Source organism: Eubalaena glacialis, chromosome 9, assembly GCF_028564815.1.
Source record: "Eubalaena glacialis isolate mEubGla1 chromosome 9, mEubGla1.1.hap2.+ XY, whole genome shotgun sequence".
Classification (NCBI taxonomy): Eukaryota; Metazoa; Chordata; class Mammalia; order Artiodactyla; family Balaenidae; genus Eubalaena; species Eubalaena glacialis.
In genome coordinates this window covers 33059606-33073758 of record NC_083724.1, presented here as the reverse complement: position 1 = coordinate 33073758, position 14153 = coordinate 33059606, and the positions used below count along the sequence as shown (strand labels likewise).

The 14153-nt window shown below is 38.7% G+C and overlaps 1 protein-coding gene and 1 pseudogene across 7 annotated transcripts in view; one reads left to right on the top strand and one right to left on the bottom strand.

Annotated features, from left to right (window-relative positions):
* The window catches only part of STX17 (syntaxin 17), an 84480-nt gene that overhangs the window by 40960 nt on the left and 29367 nt on the right, over positions 1–14153 (top strand). The gene's annotated exons all lie outside the window — the stretch shown is intronic.
* On the bottom strand, positions 5138–5694 carry LOC133098321 (large ribosomal subunit protein uL22-like; annotated as a pseudogene).

The following is a 14153-nucleotide window of genomic DNA, read 5'->3' as shown; positions in this document are numbered from 1 at the left end:
GTTTCAATTTCAGTGCTTGTGATTGGTCTGTTCATATTTTCTATTTCTTCCTGGTTCAGTCTCGGCAGGTTGTGCATTTCTAAGAATCTGTCCATTTCGTCCAGGTTGTCCATTTTATTGGCATAGAGTTGCTTGTAGTAATCTCTCATGATCGTTTGTATTTCTGCAGTGTCAGTGGTTACTTCTCCTTTTTCATTTCTAATTCTATTGATTTGAGTCTTCTCCCTTTTTCTCTTGATGAGTCTGGCTAATGGTTTATCAATTTTGTTTATCTTCTCAAAGAACCAGCTTTTAGTTTCATTGATCTTCGCTATTGTCTCCTTCATTTCTTTTTCATTTATTTCTGATCTGATCTTTATGATTTCTTTCCTTCTGCTAGCTTTGGGGTTTTTTTGTTCTTCTTTCTCTGATTGCTTCAGGTGCAAGGTTAGGTTGTTTATTTGAGATGTTTCCTGTTTCTTGAGGTAGGCTTGTATTGCTATAAACTTCCCTCTTAGCACTGCTTTTGCTGCATCCCATAGGTTCTGGGTCGTTGTGTCTCCACTGTCATTTGTTTCTAGGTATTTTTTGATTTCCCCTTTGATTTTTTCAGTGATCACTTCGTTATTAAGTAGTGTATTGTGTAGCCTCCATGTGTTTGTATTTTTTACAGATCTTTTCCTGTAATTGATATCTAGTCTCATAGCGTTGTGGTCGGAAAAGATACTTGATACGATTTCAGTTTTCTTAAATTTACCAAGGCTTGATTTGTGGCCCAAGATATGATCCTGGAGAATGTTCCATGAGCACTTGAGAAAAATGTGTATTCTGTTGTTTTTGGGTGGAATGTCCTATAAATATCAATTAAGTCCATCTTGTTTAATGTATCATTTAAAGCTTGTGTTTCCTTATTTATTTTCATTTTGGATGATCTGTCCATTGGTGAAAGTGGGGTGTTAAAGTCCCCTACTATGATTGTGTTGCTGTCGATTTCCCCTTTTATGGCTGTTAGTATTTGCCTTATGTATTGAGGTGCTCCTATGTTGGGTGCATAAATATTTACAATTGTTATACATTCCTCTTGGATCGATCCCTTGATCATTATATAGTGTCCTTCTTTGTCTCTTGTAATAGTCTTTATTTTAAAGTCTATTTTGTCTGATATGAGAGTTGCTACTCCAGCTTTCTTTTGATTTCCATTTGCATGGAATATCTTTTTCCATCCCCTCACTTTCAGTCTGTATGTGTCTCTAGGTCTGAAGTGGGTCTCTTGTAGACAGCATATATATGGGTCTTGTTTTTGTATCCATTCAGCCAGTCTGTGTCTTTTGGTGGGAGCATTTAATCCATTTACATTTAAGGTAATTATGGATATGTTATGTTCCTATTCCCATTTTCTTAAATGTTTTGGGTTTGTTATTGTAGGTGTTTTCCTTCTCTTGTGTTTCTTGCCTAGAGAAGTTCCTTTAGCATTTGTTGTAAAGCTGGTTTGGTGGTGCTGAACTCTCTCAGCTTTTGCTTGTCTGTAAAGGTTTTAATTTCTCCATCAAATCTGAATGAGATCCTTGCTGGGTAGATTAATCTTGGTTGTAGGTTTTTCTCCTTCATCACTTTAAGTATATCCTGCCACTCCCTTCTGGCTTGCAGAGTTTTTGCTGAAAGATCAGCTGTTAACCTTATGGGGATTCCCTTGTGTGTTATTTGTTGTTTTTCCCTTGCTGCTTTTAATATGTTTTCTTTATATTTAATTTTTGACAGTTTGATTAATATGTGTCTTGGCGTGTTTCTCCTTGGATTTATCCTGTATGGGACTCTCTGTGCTTCCAGGACTGGATTAATTATTTTCTTTCCCATATTAGGGAAGTTTTCAACTATAATCTCTTCAAATATTTTCTCAGTCCCTTTCTTTTTCTCTTCTTCTTCTGGGACCCCTATAGTTTGAATGTTGCTGCGTTTAATGTTGTCCCAGAGGTCTCTGAGACTGTCCTCAGTTCTTTTCATTCTTTTTTCTTTATTCTGCTCTGTGGTAGTTATTTCCACTATTTTATCTTCCAGGTCACTTATCCGTTCTTCTGCCTCAGTTATTCTGCTATTGATCCCATCTAGAGTATTTTTAATTTCATTTATTGTGTTTTTCATCGTTGCTTGGCTCCTCTTTAGTTCTTCTACGTCCTTGTTAAATGTTTCTTGCATTTTGTCTATTCTATTTCCAAGATTTTGGATCCTCCTTACTATCATTATTCTGGATTCTTTTTCAGGTAGACTTCCTATTTCCTCTTCATTTGTTAGGTCTGGTGTGTTTTGACCCTGCTCCTTCATCTGCTGTGTGTTTTTCTGTCTTCTCATTTTGCTTATCTTACTGTGTTTGGAGTCTCCTTTTCACAGGCTGCAGGTTCGTAGTTCCCGTTGTTTTTGGTATCTGTCCCCAGTGGCTAAGGTTGGTTCAGTGGGTTGTGTAGGCTTCCTGGTGGAGGGAACTAGTGCCTGTGTTCTGGTGGATGAGGCTGGATCTTGTCTTTCTGGTGGGCACGTCCACGTCTGGTGGTGTGTTTTGGGGTGTCTGTGGCCTTATTGTGATTTTAGGCAGCCTCTCTGCTAATGGATGGGGCTGTGTTCCTGTCTTGCTAGTTGTTTGGCATAGGGTGTCCAGCACTGTAGCTTGCTGGTCGTTGAGTGAAGCTGGGTCTTGATGTTGAGATGGAGATCTGTGAGAGATTTTCGCCGTTTGGTATTACGTGGGGCTGGGAGGTCTCTTGTGGACCAGTGTCCTGAAGTTGGCTCTCCCACCTCAGAGGCACAGCCCTGATGCCTGGCTGGAGCACCAAGAGCCTTTCGGTATCTTGCCAGGTGTTCAAGTTGCCCTGGGCCTGCGGAGCCAAGTGAAGAGCCGCAGTTCAAGCTTTGAAAAGGCAGCGTTGTCAGGGCATTGGGTATCAGGTCCTGGTTAGAGGCAACTCCCACGACATCTCAGACAGCTCACTGGCCTGCGGTCCCCAGGACTGTCACGGCTTCGGCCACCGGGGCCCCTCCATAGCCGGCAGCCTCAGTGAGGCCGCCCTCCCCTCGGGCTCCGGGGCACTTCAGTGACGGCGGAGGGAAGAGACCCCGAGCCGGGAGTCCCAGCTCTGCGGAAACACGGGCTTCGTTCTGGGTGAGGAGGTGGGCTGCATCTTGTTCTTAAGTCTGTGAGACTGATCTGAATTTTTCCTTTTGCTTACTTTCTTTGTTGAGTTTTGGTATCAAGATTTGCTATCATAAAATGAGTTAGAGAATGTTCTCTCTTTCTCTTGAATAATTAGTATTATTTCCTTTAACTATTTGGAAGGATTGGCCAGTGAAGCCACCTGTGCTGGTGTTTGTTTGGTTTTGGTTTTGGTTTTGTTTATGTGTACAAGGAGGTGGGGGAGTTTCAAAATGCACATTTAATTTTTTAATAGTTATGATTAGTTAGATATTTTTCTTGTCAGTTTTGGTAAGTTACAGTTTTCTAGTACTTTATGCATTTCGTCTAACTTTTCTAGTTTATTGACATAAATGTATTCATAGTATCCTCTCGTTACCTTTTTTTTAAATTATTTATTTATTTATTTATTTATTTTTGGCTATGTTGGGTCGTCGTTTCTGTGCGAGGGCTTTCTCTTGTTGCAGCAAGCGGGGGTCACTCTTCATCGCGGTGCTCGGGCCTCTCACTATCGTAGCCTCTCTTGTTGCGGAGCACAGGCTCCAGACGCGCAGGCTCAGTAGTTGTGGCTCACGGGCCCAGTTGCTCCGCGGCATGTGGTATCTTCCCAGACCAGGGCTCGAACCCGTGTCCCCTGCATTGGCAGGCAGATTCTCAACCACTGTGCCACCAGGGAAGCCCCACCTTTTTTTAAAAAATTTAATTTAATTTTGGCTGCATCGGGTCTTCGTTGCTGCTCACGAGCTTTCTCTAGTTGCGGCGAGCGGGGTCTACTCTTCGTTGCAGTGCATGGGCTTCTCATTGCGGTGGCTTCTATTGTTGTGGAGCACAGGCTCTAGGCACGTGGGCTTCAGTAGTTGTGGCACACGGACCCAGTCGCTCCACAGCATGTGGGATCTTCCTGGACCAGGGATCGAACCCCTGTCGCCTGCACTGGCAGGCAGATTCTTAACCAGTGTGCCATCCCCTCTTGTTATCTTTTTAATATCTGAAAGATCAGTAGCAACGTCCCCTTTTTTTCATTTCTGATTTTGGTTATTTGGACCTTCTTTATTTTTTTTAACTACTTCTGAGTGAATTTTACCAACTTTATTAGTCTTCTAAAACTGAAAATTTGGCTTTTTTAACCAATTGTATGCTGGCTTTTTCTATTTAATGAAATTTATGTTCACATATTTATTATTTTCTACTTTCTTTGCATTTCTCAGTTCTTGAGATAGATGTTTAGTTTATTAATTTTCAGCTTTTCTTCTTTTTTAGCATATATGCATTTAGAGTTATAAATTTCTAACTACTGCTTCATCTGCCTGTAAGTTTTAGCATGTGTTATTTTTCTAATGAAGTTCAAAGCATTTTAATTTCCATTGTGGGGACTCCCCTGGTGGCACAGTGGTTAAGAATCCACCTGCCAATGCAGGGGACACGGGTTCGATCCCTGGTCCGGGAAGGCCCCACGTGCCACGGAGCAACTAAGCCCATGTGCCACAACTACTGAGCCTGTGCTTTAGAGCCTGCACGCCGCAACTCAACTACTGAAGCCCACAAGCTCTGGGTCCCGCGTGCCGAAACTACTGAGCCTGCGTGCTGTGACTGCTGAAGCCTGCGTGCCTAGAGCCCCGTGCTCTGCAACAAGAGAAGCCACCGCAGTGAGAAGCCTGCACACTGCAATAAAGAGTAGCCCCTGCTCACCACAACTAGAGAAAGCCCACACACAGCAATGAAGACCCAATGCAGCCAAAAATGAAATAAATAAATTTATTTTAAAAAATAATAATAATTTCCATTGTGATCTCTTCTTTGCTTTGTGGATTATGTCTAAGGGTTTTTCTTTGTTTCCAGACATGTAGTGTTTCTGGGTATATTTTTGTTAATGGTTTAAAGTTTAATTTTATTATGATCAGAGTACATGGTCTTGAATGATGTCCCTTTTTTTTTTTTTCTGCTTTTACTTTTATTTGCATTTATTTTTTGTGGCATTTACTCCCAGGCCGTAAGTTTTTGTTTCTTCAGTTTCTTCTGGGATATCTTTTTCTACTGGGCAACCTCCTCTTCTGGTTTAGGAACAATCTGTTCTTTTTCAGTAAGGATCATCTCAATGTGGCAGGGAGAGCTCATGTATGGGTTGATCCTACTATGAGCTCTGTACGTCCTGTGCCGCATCTTGGGGGCTTTGTTCACCTAGATGTGCTTAATGACCAGAGAATCTACATCTAAGCCCTTAAGTTCAGCATTACTCTCTGCACTTTTGAGCATGTGTAGTAAAAATTCAGCACTCTTTTTGGGCCACCGACCGTGCGTCCAGCCCCACTGTTTGGCCTGGGCACACCTACCAACTCCACCATTCTAACGACAGAATGGCACACATTGCTTCTTTAAAGTGACATCCTTCAGATACTTGGTGGCTTTTCGGATATGCATACCCTTAATGGCCTGGGCAGTTTCACGAGTGTTCTTAAAGTGAACATGAAGATTTGAACCTCTTGACTTGCATGATTTTGTGGGGTTTTTTCTGGGTCAAGTGAATAGCGAACCATTGTTAGAGGTCAGCTCAGGCCGCTTACCAGAAAAGTCAATTTTTTTTTTTTATTATAGTTGATTTACAGTGTCCTGTTAGTTTCAGGTGTACAGCACAGTGATTCAGTTTTATATATATATATATACACACACACACACACACACACACACATTCTTTTGCAGATTCTTTTTCCTTATAGGTTATTACAAATTATTGCTTATAGTTCCCTGTGCTATACAGTATGTCCTTGTTGGTTGTATAGTTACATATAGTAGTGTGTATATGTTAATCCCATCCTCCTAATTTATCCCCCTGCCCCCCGCCCTTCCCCTTTGGTAACCATAAGTTTGTTTTCTATGTTTGTGGGTCTATTTCTGTTTTGTAAATAAGTTCATTTGTATCTTATTTTTGTTTCAGATTCCACATATAAATGATATCATATGATATTTGTCTTTGTCCAGCTTACTTCACTCATTATGACAATCTCTAGGTCCATCCATGTTGCTGCAAATGGCATTATTTCATTCTTTTTATGGCTGAGTAATATTCCATTGTATATATGTACCACATCTTCTTTATCCACTCCTCTGTTGATGGATATTTAGGTTGCTTCCATGTCTTGGCTATTGTAAACAGTGCTGCAAAAAACATTGCAGTGCATGTATCCTTTCAGATCATGTTTTTCTCTGGATATATGCCCAGGAGTGGGATTGCAGGGTCATATGGTAGCCCTATTTTTAGTTTTTTAAGGAACCTCCTACTGTTCTCCATAGTTGCTGTATCAATTTACATTTCCACCAACAGTCCCTTTTCTCCACACCCTCTCCAGCATTTATTGTTTGTAGACTTTTTGATGATGACCATTCTGACCGGTGTGGGGTGATACCTCATTATAGTTTTGATTTGCATTGCTCTGATGATTAGTGATGTTGAGCATCCTTTCATGTGTTTGTTGGCAGTCTGTATATCTTCTTTGGAGAAATGTCTATTTGGGTTTTCTGCCCATTTTTGGATTGGGTTGTTTTTTTTTTTTTGATATTGAGCTGCATGAGCTGCTTGTATATTTTGGAGATTAATCCTTTGTCAGTTGCTTCGCTTGCAAATATTTTCTCCCATTCTGAGGGTTGTCTTTTCGTCTTGTTTATGGTTTCCTTGGCTGTGCAAAAGCTTTTAAGTTTCATTAGGTCCCATTTGTTTATTTTTGTTTTTATTTCCATTTCTCTAGGAGGTGGGTCAAAAAGGATCTTGCTGTGATTTATGTCATAGAGTGTTCTGCCTATCTTTTCCTCTAAGTGTTTTATAGTGTCTGGCCTTACATTTAGGTGTTTAATCCATTTTGAGTTTATTTTTGTGTATGGTGTTAGGGAGTGTTCTAATTTCATTCTTTTACATGTAGCTGTCCAGTTTTCCCAGCACCACTTATTGAAGAGGCTGTCTTTTCTCCGTTGTGTATTCTTGCCTCCTTTTTCAAAGATAAGGTGACCATATGTGTGTGGGTTTACCTCTGGGCTTTCTATCCTGTTCCATTGATCTGTATTTCTGTTTTTTGCCAGTACCATACTGTCTTGATTACTGTAGCTTTGTAGTATAGTCTGAAGTCAGGGAGTCTGATTCCTCCAGATCCATTCTTCTTTCGCAAGATTGCTCTGGCTATTCAGGGTCTTTTGTGTTTCCGTACAAGTTGTGAATTTTTTTGTTCTAGTTCTGTGAAAAATGCCAATGGTAGTTAGATAGGGATTGCATTGAATCTGTATATTGCTTTGGGTAGTATAGTCATTTTCACAATGTTGATTCTTCCAATCCAAGAACATGGTATATCTCTCCATCTGTTTATATCATCTGTAATTTCTTTCATCAGTGTCTTATAGTTTTCTGCATACAGGTCTTTTGTCTCCTTAGGTAGGTTTATTCCTAGGTATTTTATTCTGTTTGTTGCAATGGTAAATGGGAGTGTTTCCTTAATTTCTCTTTCAGAATTCTCATCGTTAGTGTATAGGAATGCAAGAGATTTCTGTGCATTAATTTTGTATCCTGCTACTTTACCAAATTCACTGATTAGCTGTAGTAGTTTTCTGGTAGTGTCTTTAGGATTCTCTATGCATAGTATCATGTCATCTGCAAACAGTGACAGCTTTACTTCTTCTTTTCCAATTTGGATTCCTTTTATTTCTTTTTCTTCTCTAATTGCTGTGGCCAAAACTTCCAAAACTATGTTGAATAATAGTGGTGAGAGGGGGCAACCTTGTCTTGTTCCTGATTTTGGTGGAAATGGTTTCAGTTTTTCACCATTGAGAACGATGTTGACTGTAGGTTTGTCATATATGGCCTTTAATATGTTGAGGTAAGTTCCCTCTATGCCTACTTTCTGGAGGGTTTTTATCATAAATGGGTGTTGAATTTTATTGAAAGCTTTTTCTACATCTATTGAAATGATCATATGGTTTTTCTCCTTCAGTTTGTTAATATGGTGTATCACGTTGATTGATTTGCGTATATTGAAGAATCCCTACATTCCTGGGCTAAACCCCACTTGATCATGTTGTATGATCCTTTTAATGTGCTGTTGGATTCTGTTTGCTAATATTTTGCTGAAGATTTTTGTATCTATATTTATCAGTGATATTGGCCTGTAGTTTTCTTTTTTTGTGACATCCTTGTCTGGTTTTGGTATCAGGGTGATGGTGGCCTCGTAGAATGAGTTTGGGAGTGTTCCTCCCTCTGATATATTTTGGAAGAGTTTGAGAAGGATGGGCATTAGCTCTTCTCTAAATGTTTCATAGAATTCTCCTGTGAATCCATATGGTCCTAGGCTTTTGTTTGTTGGAAGATTTTAATCACAGTTTCAATTTCAGTGCTTGTGATTGGTCTGTTTATATTTTCTATTTCTTCCTAGTTCAGTCTTAGAAGGTTGTGCTTTTCTAAGAATGTGTCCATTTCTTCCAGGTTGTCCATTTTATTGGCGTATAGTTGCTTGTAGTAATCTCTCATGATCCTTTGTATTTCTGCAGTGTCAGTTGTTACTTCTCCTTTTTCATTCCTAATTCTACTGATTTGAGTCTTCTCCCTTTTTTTCTTGATGAGTCTGGCTAATGGTTTATCAATTTTGTTTATCTTCTCAAAGAACCAGCTTTTATTTTTATTGATCTTTGCTATTGTCTCCTTCATTTCTTTTTCATTTATTTCTGATCTGATCTTTATGATTTCTTTCCTTCTGCTAACTTTGGGGTTTTTTTGTTCTTATTTCTCTAATTGCGTTAGGTGTAAGGTTAGGTGGTTTATTTGAGATGTTTCTTGTTTCTTGAGGTAGGATTGTATTGCTATAAACTTCGCTTTTAGAACTGCTTTTTCTGCGTCCTGTAGATTTTGGGTCATCGTGTTTTCATTGTCATTTGTTTCTAGGTATTTTTTTATTTCCTCTTTGATTTCTTCAGTGATCTCTTGGTTATTTAGTAGTGTACTGTTTAGCCTCCATGTGTTTGTACTTTTTACAGTTTTTTTCCTGTAATTGATATCTAGTCTCATAGCATTGTGGTCAGAAAAGATACTTGATACGATTTCAGTTTTCTTAAATTTACCAAGGCTTGATTTGTGACCCAAGATATCTATCTTGGCGAATGTTCCATGAGCACCTGAGAAGAAAGTGTATTCTGTTGTTTTGGGATGGAATGTCCTATAAATATCAATTAAGTCCATCTTGTTTAATGTGTCATTTAAAGGTTGTTTTCCCTTATTTATTTTCATTTTGGATGATCTGTCCATTGGTGAAAGTGGGGTGTTAATGTCCCCTACTATGATTGTGTTACTGTCGATTTCCCCTTTTATGGCTGTTAGCATTTGCCTTATGTATTGAGGTTCTCCTATGTTGGGTGCATAAATACTTACAATTGTTATATCTCCTTGGATTGATCCCTTGATCATTATGTAGTGTCCTTCTTTGTCTCTTGTAATAGTGTTTATTTTAAAGTCTATTTTGTCTGATATGAGAATTGCTACTCCAGCTTTCTTTTGATTTCCATTTGCATGGAATATCTTTTTCCATCCCCTCACTTTCAGTCTGTATGTGTCCCTATGTCTGAAGTGGGTCTTTTGTAGACAGCATATATAGGGGTCTTGTTTTTGTATCCATTCAGCCAGTCTCTGTCTTTTGGTTGGAGCATTTAATCCATTTACAATTAAGGTAATTATCAATATGTGTGTTCCTATTACCATTTTCTTAATTGTTTTGGGTTTGTTATTGTAGGTCTTTTCCTTCTCTTGTGTTTCCTGCCTAGAGAAGTTCCTTTAGCATTTGTTGTAAAGCTGGTTTGGTGGTGCTGAATTCTCTTAGCTTTTGCCTGTCTGTAAAGGTTTTAATTTCTCCGTCAAATCTGAATGAGATCCTTGCTGGGTAGAGTAATCTTGGTTGTAGGTTTTTCCCTTTCATCACTCTAAATATGTCCTGCCACACCCTTCTGGCTTGCAATTTCTGCTAAAAGATCAGCTGTTAACCTTATGGGGATTCCCTTGTATGTTATTTGTTGCTTTTCCTTGCTGCTTTTAATATTTCTTCTTTGTGTTTAATTTTTGATAGTTTGATCAATATGTGTCTTGGCATGTTTCTCCTTGGATTTATCTTGTATGGGACTCTGCACTTCCTGGACTTGATTGACTATTCCCTTTCCCATATTAGGGCGGTTTTCTAGTATAATCTCTTCAAATATTTCTCAGTCCGTTTCTTTTTCTCTTCTTCTTCTGGGACCTGTATAATTCGAATGTTGGTGCGTTTAATGTTTTCCCAGAGGTCTCTGAGACTGTCCTCAATTCTTTTCATTCTTTTTTCTTTATTCTGTTCTGTGGCAGTTTATTCCACTATTTTATCTTCCCCGTCACTTATCTGTTCTTCTGCCTCAGTTATTCTGCTATTGATTCCTTCTGGAGAATTTTTAATTTCATTTATTGTGTTGTTCATCATTGTTTGCTGTTTAGTTCTTCTAGGTCCTTTTTAACGTTTCTTGTATTTTCTCCATTCTATTTCCAAGATTTTGGATCATCTTTACTCTCATTACTCTCAATTCTTTTTCAGGTAGACTGCCTATTTCCTCTTTTCTTCTTTCCTATTTACCTTGCTCCTTCATCTGCTGTGTATTTCTCTGTCTTCTCATTTTGCTTAACTTACTGTGTTTGGGGTCTCCTTTTCGCTGGCTGCAGGTTCGTAGTTCCCGTTGTTTTTTGTGTCTGTCCCCAGTGGGTAAGGTTGGTTCATTGGGTTGTGTAGGCTTCCTGGTGGAGGGGCCTGGTGCCTGTGTTCTGGTGGATGAGGCTGGATCTTGTCTTTCTGGTGGGCAGGACCATGTCCAGTGGTGTGTTTTGGGTGTCTGTGAACTTATTATGATTTTAGGTAGTCTCTCTGCTAATGGATGGGGTTGTGTTCCTGTCTTGCTAGTTGTTTGGCATGGGGTGTCCAGCACTGGATCTTGCTGGTCGTTGAGTGGAGCTGAGTCTTAGCGTTGAGACAGAGATCTCTGGGAGAGCTTTCGCCGATTGATATTACATGGGGCTGGGAGGTCTCTGGTGGTCCAGTGTCCTCAACTCTGCTCTCTCACCTCAGAGGCTCAGGCCTGACACCCGGCCAGAGCAGCAAGACCCTGTCAGCCACACAGCCAGGTACCTGAGGAGTTTCTTGCCTTTTGGGAAGTCTGAGGTCTTCTGCCAGTATTCAGTAGGTGTTCTGTAGGAACTGTTCAACATGTAGATGTATTTTTGATGTATTTGTGGGGAGTAAGGTGGTCTCCACGTCTTTCTCCTCCGCCATCCTGACGGTCCTCTCACTTTCTTTTGGATTGATCTCGTATTTTTTATTGATCCAATTGTTCCTCTGTTAGTTTTGGAATTATACAGTCTTTTAATAGAATTTTCTTTTCATACTTTGAATGTATCATTCTTCTGTCTTCTGGCTTTCATTATTACTTTAAGAAGTTAAATTATAATCTTACTGTTTTCTTTGTCTGGTCTTTATTCTGGTCTTCTGGGGGTGATAATGCCTTTTTTTCCCCCTTTGTTCAAGTTTTATTTGGTGTTTTTGTTGTTATGACACTTGGATAGTTGGTTGCATTGCTTATAAGTAAATTTTTCTTTTTACGTTATAATGCAGTGTATAGTATTCTGATATGTAGAGTAAACAAAGTAAGGTCCTTTAGAATATTTATGAATGGTACATGTAATTTGGATTTATACATTAAATCACAGGACGTAATTGATTGGAAGGAAAAAAGTTGGACCAGGCATGGTGGGTGAGAGAACCAGATGTTACATAACACGGCAAACATGCATCTTGTTTGAAGGGCAACTGCAGCATGTGTAACATTGGCTGTGGTGCCTCTGAGGTGGTGGATCTATTTTTCAAGAGATCGTATTGTCTTTAGCTCCTTTTGAGCTCCTTTTGAGACATCATTTCTCCGCCTCTTCTTTTTTTCTTTTTTGGCTAAGTATATTTTTCTCTGTCTATACTTTTCTTAGGATTTGTTGACCTTCTTGAAACGTGGATTGATTTCTTTCCTTAGTTTCGGAAACTCAGTCACTATCTCTCCAAATTTATTTTCTGTCCGTTTCTTCTAGGATTCTAAATATATGTATACTGTACCCTTCTCTAACTGTATCCTCTATGTCTCTTACCTTCTCTTCTGTATTTTTGTTTTTTAACTTTTTTTGTTTCTTTTTTGTATAGTTTTACATAGTTTCTTCCTATCTAGTTTCCAGTTTACTAAGCCGTTCTTGAGTTGGGTCTAATATGCAGCTGAACTCATTTATTATTTTCTTTTGCATACTGTTTTTTTAATTTTTAAAAAAATTATATTTTTTATACAATTTTTAAAGATTACTTTCCATTTACAGTTATTACAAAATATTGGCTATATTCCCTGTTTTGCACAGTACATCCTTGAGCCTATCTTACAGCCAGTAGTTTGTGCCTCCTGTTCCCCCATCCCTCCCCTACCATGGTAATCACTAGTTTGTTCTGTATATCTGTGAGTCTTCTTCTTTTTTGTTATATTCACTCGTCTGTTTCATTTTTTAGATTCCACATGTAAGTGATGTCATGCAATATTTGTATTTCTCTGTCTGACTTATTTCACTTAGCATAATGCCCTCCAAGTCCATCCATGTTGCTGCAAATGGAAAAATTTCGTTCTTTTTCATGGCTGATTGGTATTGCATTAAGTATGTATACCACACTTTCTTTATTCATTCATCTGTTGATGGACACTTACTTTGGGTCCGTATCTTGGCAGTTGTAAATAACGTCGCTATGAACACTGGGTGGGGTGCATGTATCTTTTCAAATTAATGTTTTTGGGTTTCTTTGGATATATATCCAGGAGTGGAATTGCTGGGTCATGTGGTAGTTCTATTTTTATTTTTTTAAGAAACCTCCATACTGTTTTTCACAGTGGCTGTACCAAATTACATTCCCACCAACAGTGTACAAGGATTGTGTACTCTATTTTTAAATGATATTCATTCTTTTCTAAAATCTATATTTTGCTTTTTATAGTTTCTAGTTATCGCCTGAATTTTCCAGCTTGATACTTATATCTTGGAACAAAATAACCATAGTTTTATAAGTCACATTTGCTAATTCCCCTATTAGATGTCCCCTTTGGATGTTTCAATTGTCTGTTGTTTCTGCTGTTTCTTCATTATGTTGTGTATGTCCTCATGTGCTTGATTGTCTTTGATTGGTGGACATTATATTTGAAAAATTATTTATGGAAGTTATTGATAGCTAGGGATGATGTTATTTTCCTCCAGAGAGGATGTTCATTTGCTTCTAAGCCTCTGGGGTACTAACTGCCAAGATTATACTATTTCAGAGATTAAGATTTATATTAGCTACACAAAAGATAGGAAGCCAAACTGCAGTTCATGCAAGGGCTGATTTATTTCAGGATCACCTGTGCTCCTAGGGTGCAATTCTTTTAAGATTCCAGCCCAAGGCACCATAGTGCTTATCCTTAGCAGGTCCTGGCATTGGATATTTTACCCTGAGATTTGTGAGGCTGTCAAGCACTCTGGTAAGCACATACCCTCACGCAAATGTGACCTAAATTCAGGACTCACGTCTCTGGATTTCCATCTTTGCCCAATTCTTGGCCTACAAATTTCTTGCTATCTTGTTTGCTTTTTGATGCTTTTGAATTTAGTTTTCTTTTGGTCTGTTTTGTGATTTATGTTGCTTTCAGCTTTTTAAGTAGTCATTGATGGGAGGGTTATTTTGAATTATCCAGCCTGCTATAGCCAGAAGCAGAAACACCTACTTTATATTTTTCACATATTAACTTTAGAGAGACTCTGTAGCTATGTAGTAGCTGTCCAATATAGTAGCCCTTAGCCACATATAATTGTTGAACACTTAAAATGTGGCTAGTTTGAATTGAGATGTGCTGTGAATGTAATACATATGCCGAATTTCTAAGACTGACTACAAATAAAAGCATGTAA